We start from the raw sequence: 19,542 nt of genomic DNA on the forward strand, positions 1-19,542 counted from the left end.
CAAGTATGCAGGGAACTCAGATGTGCCTATGTGCATAAAATGGTAGAGGGCTGTACAACAAGTCCTGGGTCCCGCCTGCAGCACAGCCTAAATGTGGGATGGTGATGCAGGTCTATAATCCAGCACTTGGGAGGTGGGGACAGGAGGAACAGAATTCAAGGTCATCTTCAACTGAGATTCCTTTCTCAGGTGACTCTAGGTCACCTGTCAAGGTGACAGTTAGAGCTGACTATGACAGTATGGTTATCTTTTCTCAGCCCCTTTTGATTACATCACAGCACATTTCAGGGTTTGATTCACTCCAGGAAATCTATACCCAGTCAACAGGTGCACAGCACACACCACCCACACATGTCCTCAGGCCGGGGACATCCAATGCTCTCATACGGTCTTAGTAGGTAACCTAGGTAACATTGTGAAAGGGGGAACTGGAATAGGAATGCTGGCCTTGACTCAGGGCCCTAAGAGTCAAGCTCTGGTTGATTTGATTCAGCAGAGGGACCTGAGGCCTCTGTGCTTTCTCACTGGCCTCAGTTTCCACAGGTATACAAGAGGGAGGTAGCAAGGTAAAGTCAGAGTTCCTGCATCTTTATACAGTCTCTGAGATGCAGGAAGGAGCCCACAGGATTGCTTCACAGACTACTGCCATGCAGATTTTTTTCCTGTGTCTGGCAGGCATTTGAATTGCCAAGGTTTAGGCTCTTTGTCTCATCCAGGGCCATGGACGAGCTGTAGGTGAATGAAGCTGATCATCAGGGCACATAGCAGCCGCTCTTATGTTTAAATAGAAAATAGGATGCCCCCCAGATCTGCTCACCTCTGCCAGATAATCAAACCCTAACTGAGATGCAGTCATGAAGGTTGCCTATATTTAAGGTCCTGTATTGGTCTGTTCCATTTTACTAGAACAAAACACAAGGCTAGCTAGACCAAGAAGTGTTGCACATACTTTGGTTTCAGGACATGGAGAAATCAAGCAAGGACTCAGCAAAAAGTCCTCCTTGCTGGCTAGCCCTTATAGTGCTATATGATGCTATATAGGTGTCTAGGAGAGAATCACCACCAGTGGTTTACCCTGTTTTGAGCTTTATGTGCGATACTACCAACCTGCCAGCAAAGATGTAGCTACTAGGGCAATGACTCTTTGGATAGCAGCAGCCTCCTTATTGGCTCTGGGGTTCCCTATATAAGAAGGTACTCATATCTAGCACTGTAAAGTTGGTCAAAGTTCATAGATGGGGAGGACATAGGACCTCGTGGGGAAGCTGCTGCTACTGTTTCACTACACAAACATAATGCATTCATCAAATAGCCTTCTGATTATGTTTATATCCATGGATTAGTGCTACTGTCAGCTTTCAGACAATTGGTCAAAGTTCTGGGGATCCATGACTGTTGAATGCTCAACCCTCACTGGGACATTTAGATCATCTCCTCAAAGCTCAGGGAACATTGAAGAAGAGGGGGCAGAAAGAATGCACAATTGGGGGATGGGGTGGAGGGGGAAAGTGGTATGGAATGCTGCCTCCCTGCATGAAGTCACCACTGCACTTCTGCACCCTCAGCAGCTGTGGTTAACTACATGAGATCTGCACATGATTAGGTCTTTCATCTCCCTGTGATGAGGAGAGGGGCTTACAAGACCCCATCTCTCCTCGATGTCATATAGACAGTAAATGTTTTCTTGCAGAGGGAGAGACATTTTCTTCCATTGTGTAGCTACAGGTAAGATGTCCATGATCTTGTGAATAATCCCTCAACCATCTCCTATAAGCTACCCTAACTAAACTCATAGTTCAGTTCCCCGAAAAATGGTGCCCACAGGCAATATTTATTTTTTGATAAAGTCTGTTTCCCATTCTTTGCAGTCCTGTCCCCCTTACACTCCTGGTGACCTACCCCGATGCTTTCATGTTTATTTGGGTATGGGGACATGATCGTACATGCGGGTGACAGTTGTGTAGCTCATTTTGGTTAAGGGGCCCCTGGAAATGGGAACAGGATGTATTCCTGGTACATGAGATGGCTTTTTGTAACTCAGTTCTTGTGGTTCGATGCTTTGCTCAGCCTTCATGTGGCAGGGATGGCCTTGGTCCTGCCTCAACTTGATATGCCAGGCTTTGTTGACTCCCATGGAAGGCCTTACCCTTTCAGTAGAGTGGATGTGTGTAGGTTGGGCAGGAGGAGGGATGAGAAGTGGAACTATGGGTGGTGTGTAAAATAAATAAAAAATATAAAAAAGATGTTGATTGTCAACATAGAAGATTTGATGGAATCTGTAAAAATATACTAAAATTAATAAATGAATGTAAGGTCAATTTAGAGAAACCAATGTTAGAAGCAAAAGAATTAGATAGAAAATGTGGTTTTACCAACAAAGCACTAGTATGAAATTATGTGAATAAATTTAACACAATCTCCTATTTATTTGTGCAATAAATACTTCAAAACAATGCTAAATACAACACACACACAGACACACAAAAGAAGACAGAACCTATGACTATGGATGAGTATATGCAATACCATGTATTCTCTTCAATATGGTCCATAAATTTTGTGTCATTCAAATTAAAGGCCAAGCAAAGTTTTTTTGTAAAATTTGTTAAATTGATGCAACCACTACAGGGAAAAAGGAAAGGCATTCTGGTAAATGAAATTAGATATAGGTTACCCATGTGGGAAACAGCTCAGAAAAAGAAAAACACATTGAAGGCATAACATAATGCTACCTATCTTTTGAGGAAAGCTTGGAGGAAATCCTTACAGCTTGGAGGTAGCTTAAGGACATAAAAAGACTTAGCCATGGGACTAGAGAAATGGCTCACCAATTAAGTGTACTAGGTACGCATTCAGGAGAACTGGGTTCAATTGCCAGCACCTACATGGTTGCTAAAACTTTAGTTGAAGGCAATCTAATGCCTTGTTCTGGTCTCTGAGGACACTGCATACATGTGGTGCACAGACACAGGTCCAGGCAAAGCAACCCCATACATTAAATAATAAAATATATTTTTTAAAAGACTGATCCATAAAAATAGACAAACTATTTCTAAGCTAGTCTGCTTTATACTGCTGTAATTAACACCATGACCAAAAGCAGCATGGGGAGAAAAGGTTTTATTTTATATTACAGCTTTAGTTGATCTTTAAAGGAAATCAGGGTAGGAACTCAGGGCAGGAACCAGGAGGCAGGGATTGAAACAGAGGCCATGGAGGAGTGGTGCTTACAGGATTACTCTCCATGGCTTGCTCAACCTGCTTTCTTATACAACCCAGTACTACGACCCTAGGGATTGCACTATCCACAACAGGATGGATCTTCCCAATTACCAAGCAAGAAAATGCTCCAAAGACATAGCCACACCAGTCTGAGAGAGTCAGTTCTTCAGTTGAGGTTCCTTTTTCTCAGGTATGTCAAGTTCCCAGCTGAAGCTAATTATAATTTAAAAAATTACTAAATTAAAAAAAATATTCTTTAAACAAAAAACGGAAAGGCCCAGTATATATGAAAAGATATTCAGTATCCATTACCATCAGGGAATTTAAAGCCATGAGAGCCCACTGATACCTGATAGAATTAGGAAGTTAAGAAAAATCACAATGGCAAACACTGACAAGGATGTGGGTCCAGTGAAGCTCAGCTCTCTAGCTGCTATAGGAGTACAACCTACTGGAACATTGGAGTTACCCTTACTATTTCATTCCATGTATATTTACTAAGAAAAATGAGAGTAGAGTATGCTGTGGGACAACAGTCTTGTACCCTGTAAAGATTTGTCACTTGTGTTGGTTTAATAAAAAGCTGTCTGGCCTGTAGCCAGACAGGAAACATAGGCGGGGCAGCCAGACTAGGAAAAATATGGCAAGAGGAAAAGCTCAGTTTGCAGTTGTCACTCAGATGCAGAGGAAGCAAGATGAGAATGCCTCACTGATAAAGGAACCAGGCCATGTGGCTAGCACACACAAGAATTATGGGTTAATGTTGGATGTAAGAGTAAGTTAATAAGAAAGCCTAAGCTAATAGGCCAACTGACAAGGGATTCTCCTCTGTATGCTGTGAATGCCATTGGCTAATAAAGAAATTGGCTTGGCCTGATAGGGCAGAACAGAGCTAGATGGGGAAGACTAAACTGAATGCTGGGAGAAAGGAAGCAGAGTCAGGGAGAAAACATATAGCCCCACCGGAGACAGACACCAGAATTTTATCCAGTAAGCCACAGCCACATGGAAAGACACAGATTAATGGAGATGGGTTAAATTAAGATATAACTGTTAGTCAATAAGAAGCTAGTGCTAATGGGCCAAGCAGAGTTTTAAATAATATAGATTCTGTGTGATTATTTTGGGTCTGAACTGCCATGCAGCCAAGAAACAAAGAAGTGGTCTTATTACAGCAGCCAACTAATTTATAATTAAAGTATGCCTCATTGGGTTTCTTTGGGACTGAAAGGCTGCAGGACCAGGCAGGACTGTCAACAAATGGCACCGATGTGGACAACTACATCCACATAAAAGATGAGAGAGCTTGGGAAGTAATTCTAGACACAAAAGAACAGAAATAAGCATGGCTTTTGGTAGCAGCATTTTTTTTCAGGTGAGCTCTGTTTGCTAAAGGCAAGCATGTCTCTTTTAAGAGAGGCTTTCTGACTCAGCTTTGGCTGCAAACACCTTGCAGCTCTTTTAAGAGGCCCGACCAACAAACATTTAAATCGTGTTCATAAATAGCTGACAGCATGTTTCATGGTGGTGGCAGGGACACTGAAACTGCATAGAGTTGTGGCAATAAGCATGGCTCCCACCAGTACCTCAACCATGAAGTCAGACTCTCAAAAAGCTAAGGAATTGGGTGGATCTAGCCGTCATGACATTGCTTTAATCCTAGCCATATCACTTAGCAAATTAAAGACTCATGTGGTCAAAAAAAAGAGAGATATACAGTAAATGTCATTCAGAAGGTGAATGAAGAAATGCAGTCTACAGTGGAATATTACTCAACAGTACAAAGAAAGATAGAAATTATACACACCAGCACAGATGCATCTCAGAATGACTGTACTGAAGAAATGAACAAAAGAACTGAGACACTGTGTGAGAGTCACTAAAGGTTAAGGATCCTGATATGACAGGAAGAAGATTGACAGAGTCAAGGAGAGTGAGTGATGGTGCAAGCAGTGCACAGCCAGTGACAGATCACAGGAGCAATTGTCAGAATTACAGACTGTGCATGACACATGGAACAAATACTATAAAGTACACATCAAAGCCAGTGACAGAAAGAGATGGAAAGATGACTGATAGATAGAATATACATGCATATGTGATAGATAGATACATACAAATATACATGCATATGTTCATACATAGAATAACGAAATATAGATGAATAGATGGATGAATAGATGGTAATCATTACAGCAACATTCCATCTCCAAATGTAAAACTCTATATAACTGAGTTTAATCATCTATATAATAATATAATAATCTATATAATATAACTGAGTTATATAATCTGATAACTATAGAACTACAGTACAGCTTAGTCTCAGAAACACACAGTTCTGTGGTCCAACTCAGTGTCACAGGCTGATATGGGGTTGTCACTGGTTCCTCTGGAAGCTCTGGAGGAAAAACTATTCCTTGCCCCTTTCAGTTCCTCAGAGCTGTCACTGGTCCTTAGTATGGGATCCCATCAGCTTGAGACTTTAGTCTCTCTGATTTATCTACACATCTTTGTCTTCCATTGGTGTCAAATCTCTCTTGAGCAAGTTCATGTGGGTTAATCCAGATAACCTATGATCACCCCCCAGTGAAACGATCTCAGTTTATTCAGATCTATAAAGCCTCTAATTTCACGAAACAAAATAACTGTTAGAGGTGCCATGACAGATGTGTCATGTCTAATGTCACTAATGACTCTCAAAGGTGAACCTAGGGAGACAAATCCAAATAGAAATGGTATAAAAGAACCTGGACATGAAAGCGCTACCACCTGGTCACATGAAGTCAGCGGGCAGCAGGTGACCATCATCCAGGAAGCAGACAACAAGGTTAATGCGAACAAGGAAGAGAATAAATTTGGAAGCCTAAGAAAAATCACTAGTGCATGCAGTCAGCAGAAAAACAGGGAAATGGGGACAACAAACAAAACCACAACATCAAGGAAATAGCCTGAAGGCACAAGGAAGTGACCAGGAGCCCAGCAACACCTGGGCAGGGATATAAAGGCTCAGGAGGCTCCACACTTGCACACTCCCCTCTACTCCTGCATCTCTGACCTACTCCATCCTCAACCCAACACCAGAACCATGAGCTGCTGTGGCTGTTGTGGAGGCTGTGGCTCCAGCTGTGGGGGCTGTGGCTCCTGCTGCTGCAAACCTGTGTGCTGCTGTGTGCCTGCCTGTTCCTGCTCCAGCTGCGGAGGCTGCAAAGGAGGCTGTGGCTCCTGTGGGGGCTGCAAGGGGGGCTGTAGCTCCTGTGGGGGCTGTGGTTCCTGTGGAGGCTGCAAGGGAGGCTGTAGCTCCTGTGGGGGCTGTGGTTTCTGTGGAGGCTGCAAGGGAGGCTGTAGCTCCTGTGGAGGCTGTGGCTCCTGTGGAGGCTGCAAGGGAGGCTGTAGCTCCTGTGGGGGCTGTGGTTCCTGTGGAGGCTGCAAGGGAGGCTGTAGCTCCTGTGGAGGTTGTAGTTCCTGTGGGGGCTGCAAGGGGGGCTGTAGCTCCTGTGGGGGCTGTGGTTCTTGTGGAGGCTGCAAGGGAGGCTGTAGCTCCTGTGGAGGCTGTGGTTCCTGTGGAGGCTGCAAGGGAGGCTGTAGCTCCTGTGGAGGCTGTGGTTCCTGTGGAGGCTGCAAGGGAGGCTGTAGCTCCTGTGGAGGTTGTAGTTCCTGTGGGGGCTGCAAGGGGGGCTGTAGCTCCTGTGGGGGTTGTGGTTCCTGTGGGGGTTGCAAGTCCAGCTGTTGTCAGTCCAGCTGCTGCAAGCCCTGCTGCTCTTCAGGCTGTGGGTCCTGTTGTCAGTCCAGCTGTTGCAAGCCCTGCTGCTGCCAGTCCAGCTGCTGCAAGCCCTGCTGCTCTTCAGGCTGTGGGTCCTGCTGCCAGTCCAGCTGCTGCAAACCCTGCTGCTGCCAGTCCAGCTGCTGCAAGCCTTGCTGTTCCCAGTCCAGCTGCTGTGCCCCTGTGTGCTGCCAGTGCAAGATCTGAGATATCTGACACTTAACCGTCTGCTGGGGTAGGGTAGGGTGGAGTTAGCTCTTCTTGCGCACAGAGCAGATACCATCTTGTACCTCTGGAAGTCTCTTTCTCTTTAATATGACTTTCTTTACAACTCAGCCTCAGGTTTTAAGATAATAGAGGCCACAAGACTTTCTAACTTTTTCTTGGTCACTGTCCACTCCTCCCAGAAGGCAATGGATGCTCAGGGTCTGCAGCACCAGGTGAAGGACACCTGTGTGTGGCTTCTTAGCAGCTAAGAGCAACACACTAACCACATTACACCATGTCTTCCTGCCGGCACAGTTCACACTGGCTTTCTTCACACCATTTTTATACCTGTCTCTTAGAACACAGTAATATTTTCTTTCAATAAAATCATCTTTGTCACTATAAAATAAGTCTCCTCCAGTGTCCTTCTTTCATTTCATTTTCTGTTTGTGTGCAAATAAATGGCAAGCTTATGGTCAGTGGGCTCCTGGGAGCCCCAGGAGAAGGTCTCTGTGGAACCGGGAAGGGGGTCACCAGGAGGGAGCAGTGCTTCCCCAGCCTTTGTTCCAACGAGGTGTCTCTTCACAAACAGGTAGGTGACGGGTGTGTGGAAAAACATGGTCCCCTGTGTCTCAGATGACTTGCCATGATCTCCTGACAGGAATCTATTAGGAACTTGACTTTGTAATCATCCTACTTTGGCCTCCTGAGTGCCATGGGGGTGTGTTCTGTTTATTGTTTTAAGACAAGGTTTGCCTATGCACCCAAACTTGCCTTGAGTTTGTAATCGTCCAGCCTTGGCCTCCTGAGTGCTGGACTTACAAGTGATGCTTGGTTATGTTTTCAAGCTCATGACCTTATTCTTTGTGGGGAACCTCTCCACAGAGATCAGATGGCAAGGGTTCCCGGTCTGATTCAACTGCTCGATTAAAAATTGTCTTAGCCAGACATGATGATGCACATCTTCAATCCTAGCACTCAGGAAGCAGAGACAGGGGGATCTCTGTGAGTTCAAGACCAGCCTTGTCTACAAAGGAAGTTTCTAAGACAACCAGGACTACATAAAAAGATCCTGTCTCAAAAAAATCTGCCTAACAGTCCCTTGGCTACATGTAGTTATCTCAAGTGTATCCGGTTGGTCTCAAGCTCACTCTGGAGGCAAGGATGAGTTTGAACTCCCAATCCTCCTACCTCTACCTTCCCAAGTGCTGGGATTACAGGCACTACCAAGCCAATCTTCTGTGAATTTCAACTTCCAGGAAATTCTGATGAAAAAAAAATGGGGCTGGAGAGATGACTCAGTTGGTAAAGCTCTTGCCACATATTCAGGTCCTGAGGACTTTAATTCAGACCTTCAGAACCCAAGTAAAATGCTGGACATGGGAGCTCCCATCTGTAATCCCCACACTAGGGAGGCAGAGACAGGATGTCCTGGAACTCGCCAGTCAATCAGTCAGTCAGTCAGTCAGTCAGTCAGTCAGTCACTCTAGCTAAATCGGTGGCTTCCAAATACAACGAGAAACCCTATCTCAAACACATGGATAAGCAGAGTTGCACATGTGTGCCCTCATACACATACATCATATGCATGACCACACACCCAGGAATAGAAACAGGAATGAGTAGTAGAAGCATAGTTTTCTCCTACCTAGAATACCCTGGGTCCCATCTGCAGCACAGCCTAAACATGGCAAGGTGGTGCATGTCTATAATCCAGCACTTGGGAGGTGAGGACTGGAGGGACAGAAGCTCAAAGTCATACTCAGCTTCTTAGCAAATTAAGGCTCTCAATAAAACCACATTTGGAAAAAGATGAGGATATTCCTATAAATCCACCTCACAGCCTCCCCCAGGACTCACTGTGTGTGCCTAGGGACTTTATCTGTGCTCCACGGAAGCAGATTGTTGCATTTGGTCTGCCCACCCTACTTACTTTGCACAAAGCCAGTGAAAGACACTGCTTTTATTCTCAAAATTTCAACCTACAGTCAGTTGGTTAATTTACTGTAATGAAGTCTCTGTCCAAGCCAACAGAGATGTCGGTAATCTGGCCTCAGGAAAAGCACATGGTCTCCCTTGAGAATTCACTTAAAGGACCCGAGCCATGCGCCACCTAGTGGAGGCGATGGGAAAGGCATGCCTGCCCTGTAGACCTACTTACCGGAAGCTGCTGAGGTAGATGAGGCTTTGCTTCAGCCACTTTATTGGTGGGAAATGTAAAGAAAATGCACTGTCTTATCCATCATAGATGATAGCGGTGAGATGGTTTGGGTAATGTACCCATTGCATCCAGTATGTCCCTTGGGAAAAGCCTTTCTGCAGCATTTAAGATGAAGACCTGTCTTAGATGAAGGAAGAAAGCAAGGAAATCTTGGGTTCCATCAGGTCTGTCATTCTGCGGGCTTACTCTGAAGTACTCTGAACGGAGCAGTGGGGTTTGAGGAACCGGCCTGAGTGGCTCTGCAGCTTGAAGACGGGAGAGAGGAGTGACTTCTGATTCCAACCCCAGATGCTCTAGCTCCGTGACAGAGGGAAAGAAACCAAACTGCGCCCCCTCTGGGACGGGGTCTTCCCTTGATGGAGGAGCAGTCATCCAGGTTTGAACATTCTTCCTGGAGAAGCAAACTGAAAACTGTAAGACAAGTAAAGAAAACTACTTAAGAGATTCAGTCGTCACAGTTCGCGGTCCAGCACACTGGGGAATCGTAAATGTGCGATTCCATGCAAGACTTGCTTAAGTGCAGATATCATCTTTGCTGACTTTAAGAGGAAACTGATGCCCAGGGAGAGGTGTGTAACAGCCTCTAGTTGAGAAGGACTGCCTCAGCTCTGCACCCGCATTCCAGGGTTCACTCAGTTATGCACCTGCATCCTAAAGTTGACTTGGTGATGCGCCTTTGCCCCTGTATTGGCTCAATTATGCACTTACACCCCTGTATTGACTTGGATATGCACCTGCACCCTGGGTTCACTCAGCTATGCACCTGCACGGACCCCTGTTGTCTCAGTTAGATTTTCTGTTGCTATGATAAAACACCATGACCAAGATAACTAATAAAAGAAAACATTCAATTAAGTTTGCTAGTTCAGAAGCCTTCGAAGGCTTCTCTCTCCCAGTTTTGCTGCCTGCAAGATACATCTCTCTCCTGAGCTGGTTTCACTCCTGGCGTGCAGCTTTCCTTGGCAGATATCTCATGGTTCCAGCACACAGAAGATTTTGGGAAATCCAATGTAGTCCAGAATTCACATTCAGAGCATCACGTAATGATCTCTCGGGGCCCTCACAGGGACTCCTCTGCCAGACACCTAGCCTCAGCGACTCTCTTCGACTACAGGGTTAGATTCTGGTCCCTTTATTCATGTATCCTTCGATACTCAAAAGGCAGAACCACATGGACAACACTGCTGTGTTTAGCCACCTGCTAGGAGGTTACCCTGGCCCCTTGAACACTTCTGTGGAGGAACAAGGTTTGCAGTTTCTTTCTAGGTACAGACAATTCCTCAGGCCTTTTCTTCTCACAAGTGGGAAGTTCACTGGGTGTGGCTTACCCTGAGGACACTGCTCTCAATACTGGGATTTAGAGCAGGCCTCTCCTTCATTCTCTCATCTCAGCACAAGCCTTGGCTCCAACACTAAATTTCTCTGGTGCTTATTTTTCTCTTCAAACTACATTTGTATTTTCATTGTAGACCCGCATGAGTCTGATTATTAATGACCATTCCACAAAGTCAATATTAGGTGTTTTTTTTTTTGAAATCTCCTCCAACAAAAAAAAAATTAGTTTGTCCATTGCTTTTCAGTTCAGCCTCAGGCAAATTCTAAGGACAAGGGTTGAAGCTAAACACATTTTTTTTTCTGTTAAAATGCCACAGGCATGGACTCCCGCCCAGTTGCTAATACTCTTTCCCTCTGAGAAACCTCAAGTTGAGCCTCCATACTGCACATGACTCTAACTGCTACTCTCTTCCAAGCTCCTACTAGGATGGTCCATCTAGCTCTGCTAAATTTGGCATTTAGCATCCAACCACCTTTCTAGTTCCAAAGTCCCAAAGTCTTCCACAGTCCTCAAAAAAAAAAAAATCCCACTTCCTCCTACCAATTTCAGGGTTTATATTGCTGTGATAAAACATCACGATCAAAGTAACTCATAAAAGATGGCATTTAATTGGGGCTCACAGTTTCACAGGATTGGAGTCAATGATGGCAGAGTTAAGGCATGGTGGCAGGTGGCTAGTGCTGTGACAGCTCACATCTTGGGCCACGTGCAAGGAGGAGAGAGAGAGAGAGAGAGAGAGAGAGAGAGAGAGAGAGAGAGCAAGCACACAGTGGGTGTGAGTCTTTTAAACCTCAAAGTCCACTCCCAGTGACACGCCTCCTCCAAGGTCTCCTAATCCTTCCAAACAGTTCCACCAATTAGGGACCATGTATTCGAACAGAATGCGTGGGGGGGGCATTCTCATTCAAATCCCCACACCTGTGTTGTTCGGTTATGCACCTAGACACCTGGGTTATGGATTGGTACCCTGGAGAACTTCATTACTTTAAGTGAGCCTGGCCCTTTCCAGTTTCATCCTCAAATTGCTTTTGTTATTTCCCTTAAAACCTGTGTGGCCATCTGTTTTACTTCTTTGATTTTCATCTATCTCTTAGGAAGCGGATAATGTGATAGCAACAAGAAGGGACGTGAAAAAACAATATTGGATGCTCAACGATTTAAGGACGTCTCCAGAAAGATGCTATCTGCTTTTGCCACTAATCCTCACTGTAGAAACCAAATACATTTTTGTATTTCTGGTTAATTTTTCAACCTTCTCTCCTGGGGTGGCCCCACATCTCCAGTCGTAACATGCCACGGCAGGAGCTGTGCTGTCTGGACATTTCCTCTGCCTGATTAATTCATTGCTTGTGAATTGAACCTCCAGACATAGGCATGTTCTGGACAAACTCTCAGGAGAGCCCTTGTTCCCCCTTGAAATCTCAAGAGCACTATCTTCCTGCCCACATCTCTGCATACATTCTGGTCTTCCAAACTCCCACTAGAACTTCCCCCTGTTCTCTTCTCATTGCACTTTGGAATTTCTCTGTATCTCCAAAAATCTTCCATATTCCCGCAAACCATTCTCAACAACCTGTGAATCACACAGCAAGGCCTATCAGAGCAACCAGCCCATTTCTGTTCCCACTTTTCACACAGTTCTGACCTGTCAGGAGCAACCTGCAGAAGGAAGGATTTATTCTGCAGAAGGTTTCAGAGAGATCTCAATCCATCATATAGAGGAAGGCCTGGTGGAGGGACTCTCTATCTGTGGCAGTGGGAGTATGTGGGGTCAAGAATCAGCGAGGGTGCTGGGGCCAGGGATGGGGTTACCGTCTTCAAAAAGCTACCTCCACCAACAAGGCCTCCTCCACAGCTCAAAACATTATCACCAGCTGGAAAACAAGTAGAAGGACAAAAGACAGTGGGGAGACATCAAACCCTAACTGTGACTGTAAGTTCAAGGCTAAGTAGGAGGGAGAGAAAGATAAGGCTGGGGGGCCTGAGAGATGGCCCAGCCAGTAAAAAACACCTGCCAACAAGCCTGATGACCTGGATTTTATCCCCGGAGAAAGGCGAGAATCTGCCACAGATTGTCCTCTGACTCCCACACATCTGCCAAGGCACTGACAGCATACACACACTGAAATTTAAATGTAATAAAACTCTTTTCAAAAATAAAGGTAAATATAAGGTGTACAGAGCTGTGTGATGCCACGCCTTAAAGGTGGCACTGGTTTCCACCTTCCACCTTCCCAACGGTGAGTGCTCTCAGCTGTGAACAACTCCATATATGGCTAATGCTAAGAATCTGGCTCACTTCCGCGTTTCTGAACCTATCTGCGTTTCCCACGTGGCTTGCTGGGGTTGGCTACCCAGAGGTTATTTAAGCTGTAGGCTGGCTCTGCCCTGGGCGAGAGGGTGAGAAGATTGTTCAAAGGTCCTGAATAAACTGCAGTGAGAAGAGTCCTGTGTTGCATCATCCTTGCGGGACGAGGTTGAGAGCGACAATAAGGGTTTGAGTGAAGCTGAATTAAAAAGCAATTTGACAGAAGAACTTCAAGACAGTAATACCTGAACTGTGATAAGCTGATACATAATACTTAACCCTTCCTGTCCTCCAGAGTTCAGAAGACTCAAGCCAGGTCACATGAGGACTGTATACATCACAGGACACTGGCAAGGGAGCCATTAGGGTCTACAGCTGCTGTCACTTATGTCTCTGCCCTCAGTATTGCAAAGATATCATGGCCTATGCACCTTGACAAGAAGCAAGCTCAATCTCCCTAGCATAGATTCTTATGGGCAGATATCATGTTCTATTATTGACAGACACAGAGGTTCCAGCCCAGGCTTCACCTCCATCAGTCAGCTACACAGAGTCATGCTGGAGCCTGAAATACAAACACAAATACACCATGTGCTGGACTGTCCTCTATGGGAACACCATCTGTGAGTACCTGCCTCTTGCCATGATTTCTGTTCTAGTTACATTGCTATTGCTATGATTTAAAAAAAACCACTACACAAAGGGCATATGGGAGAAGAAAGGGCTCTTTGGTCTTATAATTCTAGGTTACAGTCCATTACTGAGAAGAAGTCTAGGCAGGAACTCAAACAGCTGATCACCAGTTGAGAGAAGAAAGGAACAAATGTACCCATGCTCCCTGCTGGCTTACTTGCTAGTTTTCTTCACTCTTAAACAGTTCAGGGTCTAATGTAGTAAATGGTGCTACCCACAGTAGGCTGAGTCTTCCTAAGTCAGTTAACAGTCAAGACAATTCCCTACAGACAAATAAGCCCACGGGCCAACCTGATCTAGTAATTCCTCATGGAGACTGTCCTGTTGTGTGATGCTAACCAACACTCCCATCCTGGCTTGGTGCCCATGAGAGGGTTCGTGGCTGTTAAACACCTACTGGACTGCAGGGAAGGCTAGCAGTACTCTAGTTTCTAGACTTCGAAAGAGATTTCTCCTCTATCACTTCCTTCGTGTGACTGGTATTAGTCCCTTCTGATTGTCCCTTTGTGCCTGCCATCCACAGCACTCTGCGACACCGACATCTGGCTTGGTTCCTGTTTTCATGCACTTCATGAAGTATTTCTCCTGCCTGATGGGTCCAAAATCCCTGGCTTCTATCGGCAGTCAAGACTGTCCCTGCATCCTCTCTCTTCTCTGGCACAGACAGCCTTGTCCATGTCATAGGTCCCCCTCATCAATGGCCCTCTGTCTTCCCATGGATTATTTCCTGAGCTTCACCTTTGGCTGCTTTGTCCTGTTACCACTGTCCTTGTGGTGCACACAGAGCACGACTAGCGTGACTCTAAGAGCGGTCCCTCCAGTGTGACACCCAGCACTTCTTGTTCTCTCCCATTGGCTTTGCGTTTCTTCTGCGGTTCCTCCCCCACAGTGTTCACATGGTTTCTGCTCACACAGGGAGAATGCCCCTCTCGTACAGCCATGTCCGTCACTTTGATGTTAATGCACTTGCTCCCATTGTCACCAACATATTAAGATAGTATGCTCCAGCTGGCCTGCATGCAACTAACAAGAGCAATGTATCTGTCCCCAAAGACAGTTAACAGCAGTGTGGGGCAGGTGCCAGAGCCTGCAGAGAGCTAATCACAGCGAACACACTCGGAAAACTGCCCTCTGCTGGCAGTTCCCAGGGCTACGGGACTCTGCCCAATTCTCAGAGTCTCCTGTTGTTGAGATTGAAGGTTCATTCCAAGACCAGTTTCGATACTGGCGTAAGAACAGACAGGAGGATCAATGGAACCAAATAGAAGACCTGGATATCAATCCACACATCTTCGAACACCTGATATTTGATAAAGAAGCAAAAAATATCAAATGGAAAAAAGAAAGCATATTTAACAAATGGTGCTGGCATAACTGGATATCAACATGTAGAAGAATGAAAATAGACCCATATCTATCACCATGCACAAAACTCAAGTCCAAATGGATCAAAGACCTCAACATAAAGCCAGCCACACTGAACCTTATAGAAGAGAAAATGGGAAGTACACTTGAACACATTAGCACAGGGAACCACTTCCTAAATAGAACCCCAGCAGCACAGACACTGAGAGAAACAATTAATCAATGGGACCTCCTGAAACTGAAAAGCTTCTGTAAAGCAAAGGACACGGTCAACAAGACAAAACGACAACCTACAGAATGGGAAAAGATCTTCACTAACCCCACATCAGACAGAGGTCTGATCTCCAAAATATACAAAGAACTCAAGAAATTGGACACCAAATGATCACATAATCCAATAAAAAAAATGGAGTACAGACCAAAACAGAGAACTCTCAACAGAGGGATCTAAAATGGCTGAAAGACACTTAAGGAAATGTTCAACAACCTTAGTCATGAGAGAAGTGCAAATCAAAACAACTCTGAGATTCCATCTTATACCTGTAAGAATGGCCAAGATCAAAAACACTGATGACAACCTATGCTGGAGAGGTTGTAGGGTAAAGGGAACACTCCTGCATTGCTAGTGGGAGTGAAAGCTGGTACAGCCCCTTTGGATGTCAGTGTGGCAATTTCTCAGAAAATTAGGAAACAACCTTCCTGAAGACCCAGCAATACCACTTTTGGGTATATATCCAAAGGATGCTCAATCGTGCCACAAGGACATGTGCTCAACTATGTTCATAACAGCTTTGTTTGTAATAGCCAGAACCTGGAAACACCTAAATGTCCCTCGACCAAAGAATGGATTTTTAAAAAAGTGGTACATTTACACAATGGAGTACTACACAGCAGAAAAAATTAACAACAGCTTGAATTTTGCAGGAAAATGGATGGAACTAGAAAACATTATTTTGAGTGAGGTAACACAGACACAGAAAGACAATTATCACATGTACTCACTCATAAGTGGTTTTTAAACATAAAGCAAAGAAAGCCAGCCTACAAACCACAATCCCAGAGAACTTAGACAACAATATGGACACTAAGAGAGACTTACATAGATCTAATCTACATGGGAAGTAGAAAGTATAAAAAGACAAGATCTCCTGAGTAAATTTGAAGCATGGGACCTTGGGGGAGGATTGAAGGGGGGAGGGAAGAGGCAGAGAAGTGAGCAGAGAACAATGTAGAGCTCAATAAATATTATGGAATAAATAAATAAACAATAAAGAAATAAAGAAATAACCTGAGGATAAAAAAAAGAGTCAAAATGTCAACAACAACAACAAAAAAGACCAGATTCCTCTTCTCTCTGGAGTTTCATAAGGAGGAAACATGTCTTCAGTGATGAAACATCACTTGCCACACAGTTTGAAGCCACAGGGTAGAGTAGTGAGTCTGGAAGAGCCCCTGTCTTCCCTGGGCTTTCAAAGCCATTGCTGCCCTCCCAGAATAACAGAGTGAGCCAGATGGGCAGGACCTGGTTTAGGGGAGAGTGTCCTAGACAGCCAGACTAGGAAGCTTTCTGTACGAGAAATGGGGACCTGCCCTAACCAACTGAATGACAGCCTAGCAGGGTCCTTAGGCAAGTCTCCAGCTCTGAGCAGACGGCCCCATCTGTTCTGTTCCTTTTTTGTGCTCCTGTTCTTACAGGGAGTCTCATACAATCTGAATGCAATTACTTGCTTCCATTAGTGAGTTAATAAATCCCTAAAGAGTTCTTGGAAATTATAGCGGTGCCTAGGCTCTTACACCATATCTGAGCTTAGAGAACATTCTGGTTAAACAGTCTATGGAGGGGGTGGGACAACCTAGCAACTGCAGCTACACAGAGCATCTGATCCTACGGTGGCAGGACCTGGCCACAGCTTCTTCTGTGGACCACGGCTTCCTCTGTTGGCCTTTAGAAACTACATAGACATTTGCAGAATGTCAAAGACGTGACAGTTCACAAGGCAGGCCTCTGTGAGTTGCTCTAGGACACTTTCCTGGGGAGGTGCAGGAGAATGGATTTAGACTCTTTACAGAAGGCTATGTATGAGTATGGATGTACCAACCATCCTCAGCTGAAAATTCAACATCCAACCTCTTACTTGGGGTACCATGGCCTTGACATACCTCAGCAGAGGTAAGGAGGATGCTACATCCCATGTCCAGGTCTCCAGGGCTCTGGAAACCATAGTGAGATGGCAGTTATGATGAACCCAAAAAGCCCACCATGGAGCCAAAACTGCCAGGAAAACCTCGGGGTGCCCAAGAAGAAAACTCTCATGGGTCCAAGTATCAAGCTCTCCTGCCACCCTGGATTCTGTCAGCGAACTTTGGTTCCTTGAAGACATTAAACAGATGAAGCTTTTGGGGGAAGTGGAGTGAGCTGGACAGAGTGTTTCAGAAACAAAGGAGGGCCCTGGGTGAGGTGACACAGCGGGTCACTGTGATGGTCACAACGGTTCAGAGGTTCAGAGCTCATAGGCGGCAGTAAGAGCTTTTAATGCCAAAATGAACTCCCTGCTTCCAAGCTGAGCATCACCAACTTAGTGAGGACAGAAGAACAGCCTGCAGTCATGAGTCAATAGCTTCAAAATGTGACTCCCGTCAGGTATGGGCTCGAATCAAGCATCAGAAAGATGCAAATCAAAAGAAGGCTGAGGTAGGAAGGTTGCTAGGAGTTCAGACCCATCTTGAGCTACATAGCGTGTTCTAGGCCAGTCACAGGTACATTGTGAGACCCTGTCTCAAAAAAATTATCAAGAAAAAATCAGGAACTGGGAAGATGACTCAGGCAGTAAAGAGCTTGCTGTGTAGGCATAAGGACCTGAGTTGAGTCCCCGTGACCCATAGAAAGAGCCAGGTACAGTGACACGCATCTGTGACCTCAAAGCTGGAGAAGCAGAAACGAGATGCTTGCAGCTTGCTGGCCAGCCAGACTGACCTAATTGTTGAACTTCACCTGTCTCAACAAGGTGGAGGGTGATTGAGAAAGACACCTAAAACTAGCTTCTGGCCTCCACACGCATGAGTGTGCATGTGCCACACACACACAGATCTAAACACATCCAGACCTCCCTAACCGTGTTGTCAAGAAGGTAGGGACAGGGAACTGGGTCACTGCTGGCAGAAATTTGAGACAGTACTCAGAAGACAAACAGTAAGACTCCCATATGAGGTTAACAAACCATTTCTAAAATCCTCCCTGTGCATGACAGCTTATGACTGTGTTAGCACCATTCACAATAGCTGAGAAGTGTAAACAGCCTTAAAGTCTATCAGACACAAGTGAAGAAAATGCCATCTACTCATACAGCAAACTAAATTCCCACCGTGAAAACTGGATGTCCTGTCACACACGTGACACTGGGAATGAGCCTGGAGGGCACCATGCTGAGTGGAGCAGCTTGTATCTCCAAATGTTTAGTGGTTGGAACACATCCCTTTATACCTTCAGAACAGACTGCCAGCAGGGAGTAAACTACAGAGAGAGAATAACATCACCATCCTGAGGGCTGGGAAACCCCAGATGGAGCAGCTCGCATTCCATAACTGGGTCTGGTGACAAGCACATACAGTCTCAACTATTCAGGAAACAAAGCAGGATCTTTTGAGCCCAGGAAGTGGAGGGGCAAGTCAGAGCAATAGCAATACTGTGAGACCCTGTTGAAAAAGAGAGAGACTCTGCATGCTTCAGGTAAGATACACCCACTGGTGCAACAGTGGCATGAATGTTCTACGGTAACCAATGGCTGTCTGATTAGACTAGAGGACTGCCTCACAGGAGAGAATTCGTACTTGGTGCTGTAAATCTGGCTAGAAGTCTGTAGCTGGGGAGATCACAGGCCCAAGCAGGGGAACCTATTACTATTGTTTTGGTAAATGAATATGCTGTGAAACTTCTTGCTTAATATTTATGTTCATACACATAGAATAGTGATGCTCTCAAGGCTGGTCAGAGAAGTTTCTTTTTTCAGTGGGCAATGGCTAATGTAGAAACTCTTAGCTGGTCAAAGTGTTGAAATTAAATGGCTGTTAAATCATCAGCCTTAAAGGGAAGTCAATATCAAACCTCGTTCTGCCAAGACTCAGGAACATCACAGAAGAGGGGACAGAAATCACCTCAGAGCAGGAGGCTGGAGAAGACAGCTGTGAAACTGTCTTCTGGACACAGGGACGCTGAGTGCATAAACTCACAGCAGTTATGGTTGCCTGGACAAGATACACACAATGTTGACTCTGAGACCATTCCAGCATGAGTAAGGGAGGGACATACAAGGCTCCATGCCCAGTTGTGATGCCACTGGCAGTAATGGCTGCTGGGAGGTGAAAAGTGACAAAGCCTCTGGTAGGCTGCCCATGATTCAGTAAATAGATTCACACTCATGCTCACGCAA

Source organism: Myodes glareolus, chromosome 7 (assembly GCF_982192425.1).
Source record: "Myodes glareolus chromosome 7, mMyoGla1.1, whole genome shotgun sequence".
Taxonomy (NCBI): Eukaryota; Metazoa; Chordata; class Mammalia; order Rodentia; family Cricetidae; genus Myodes; species Myodes glareolus.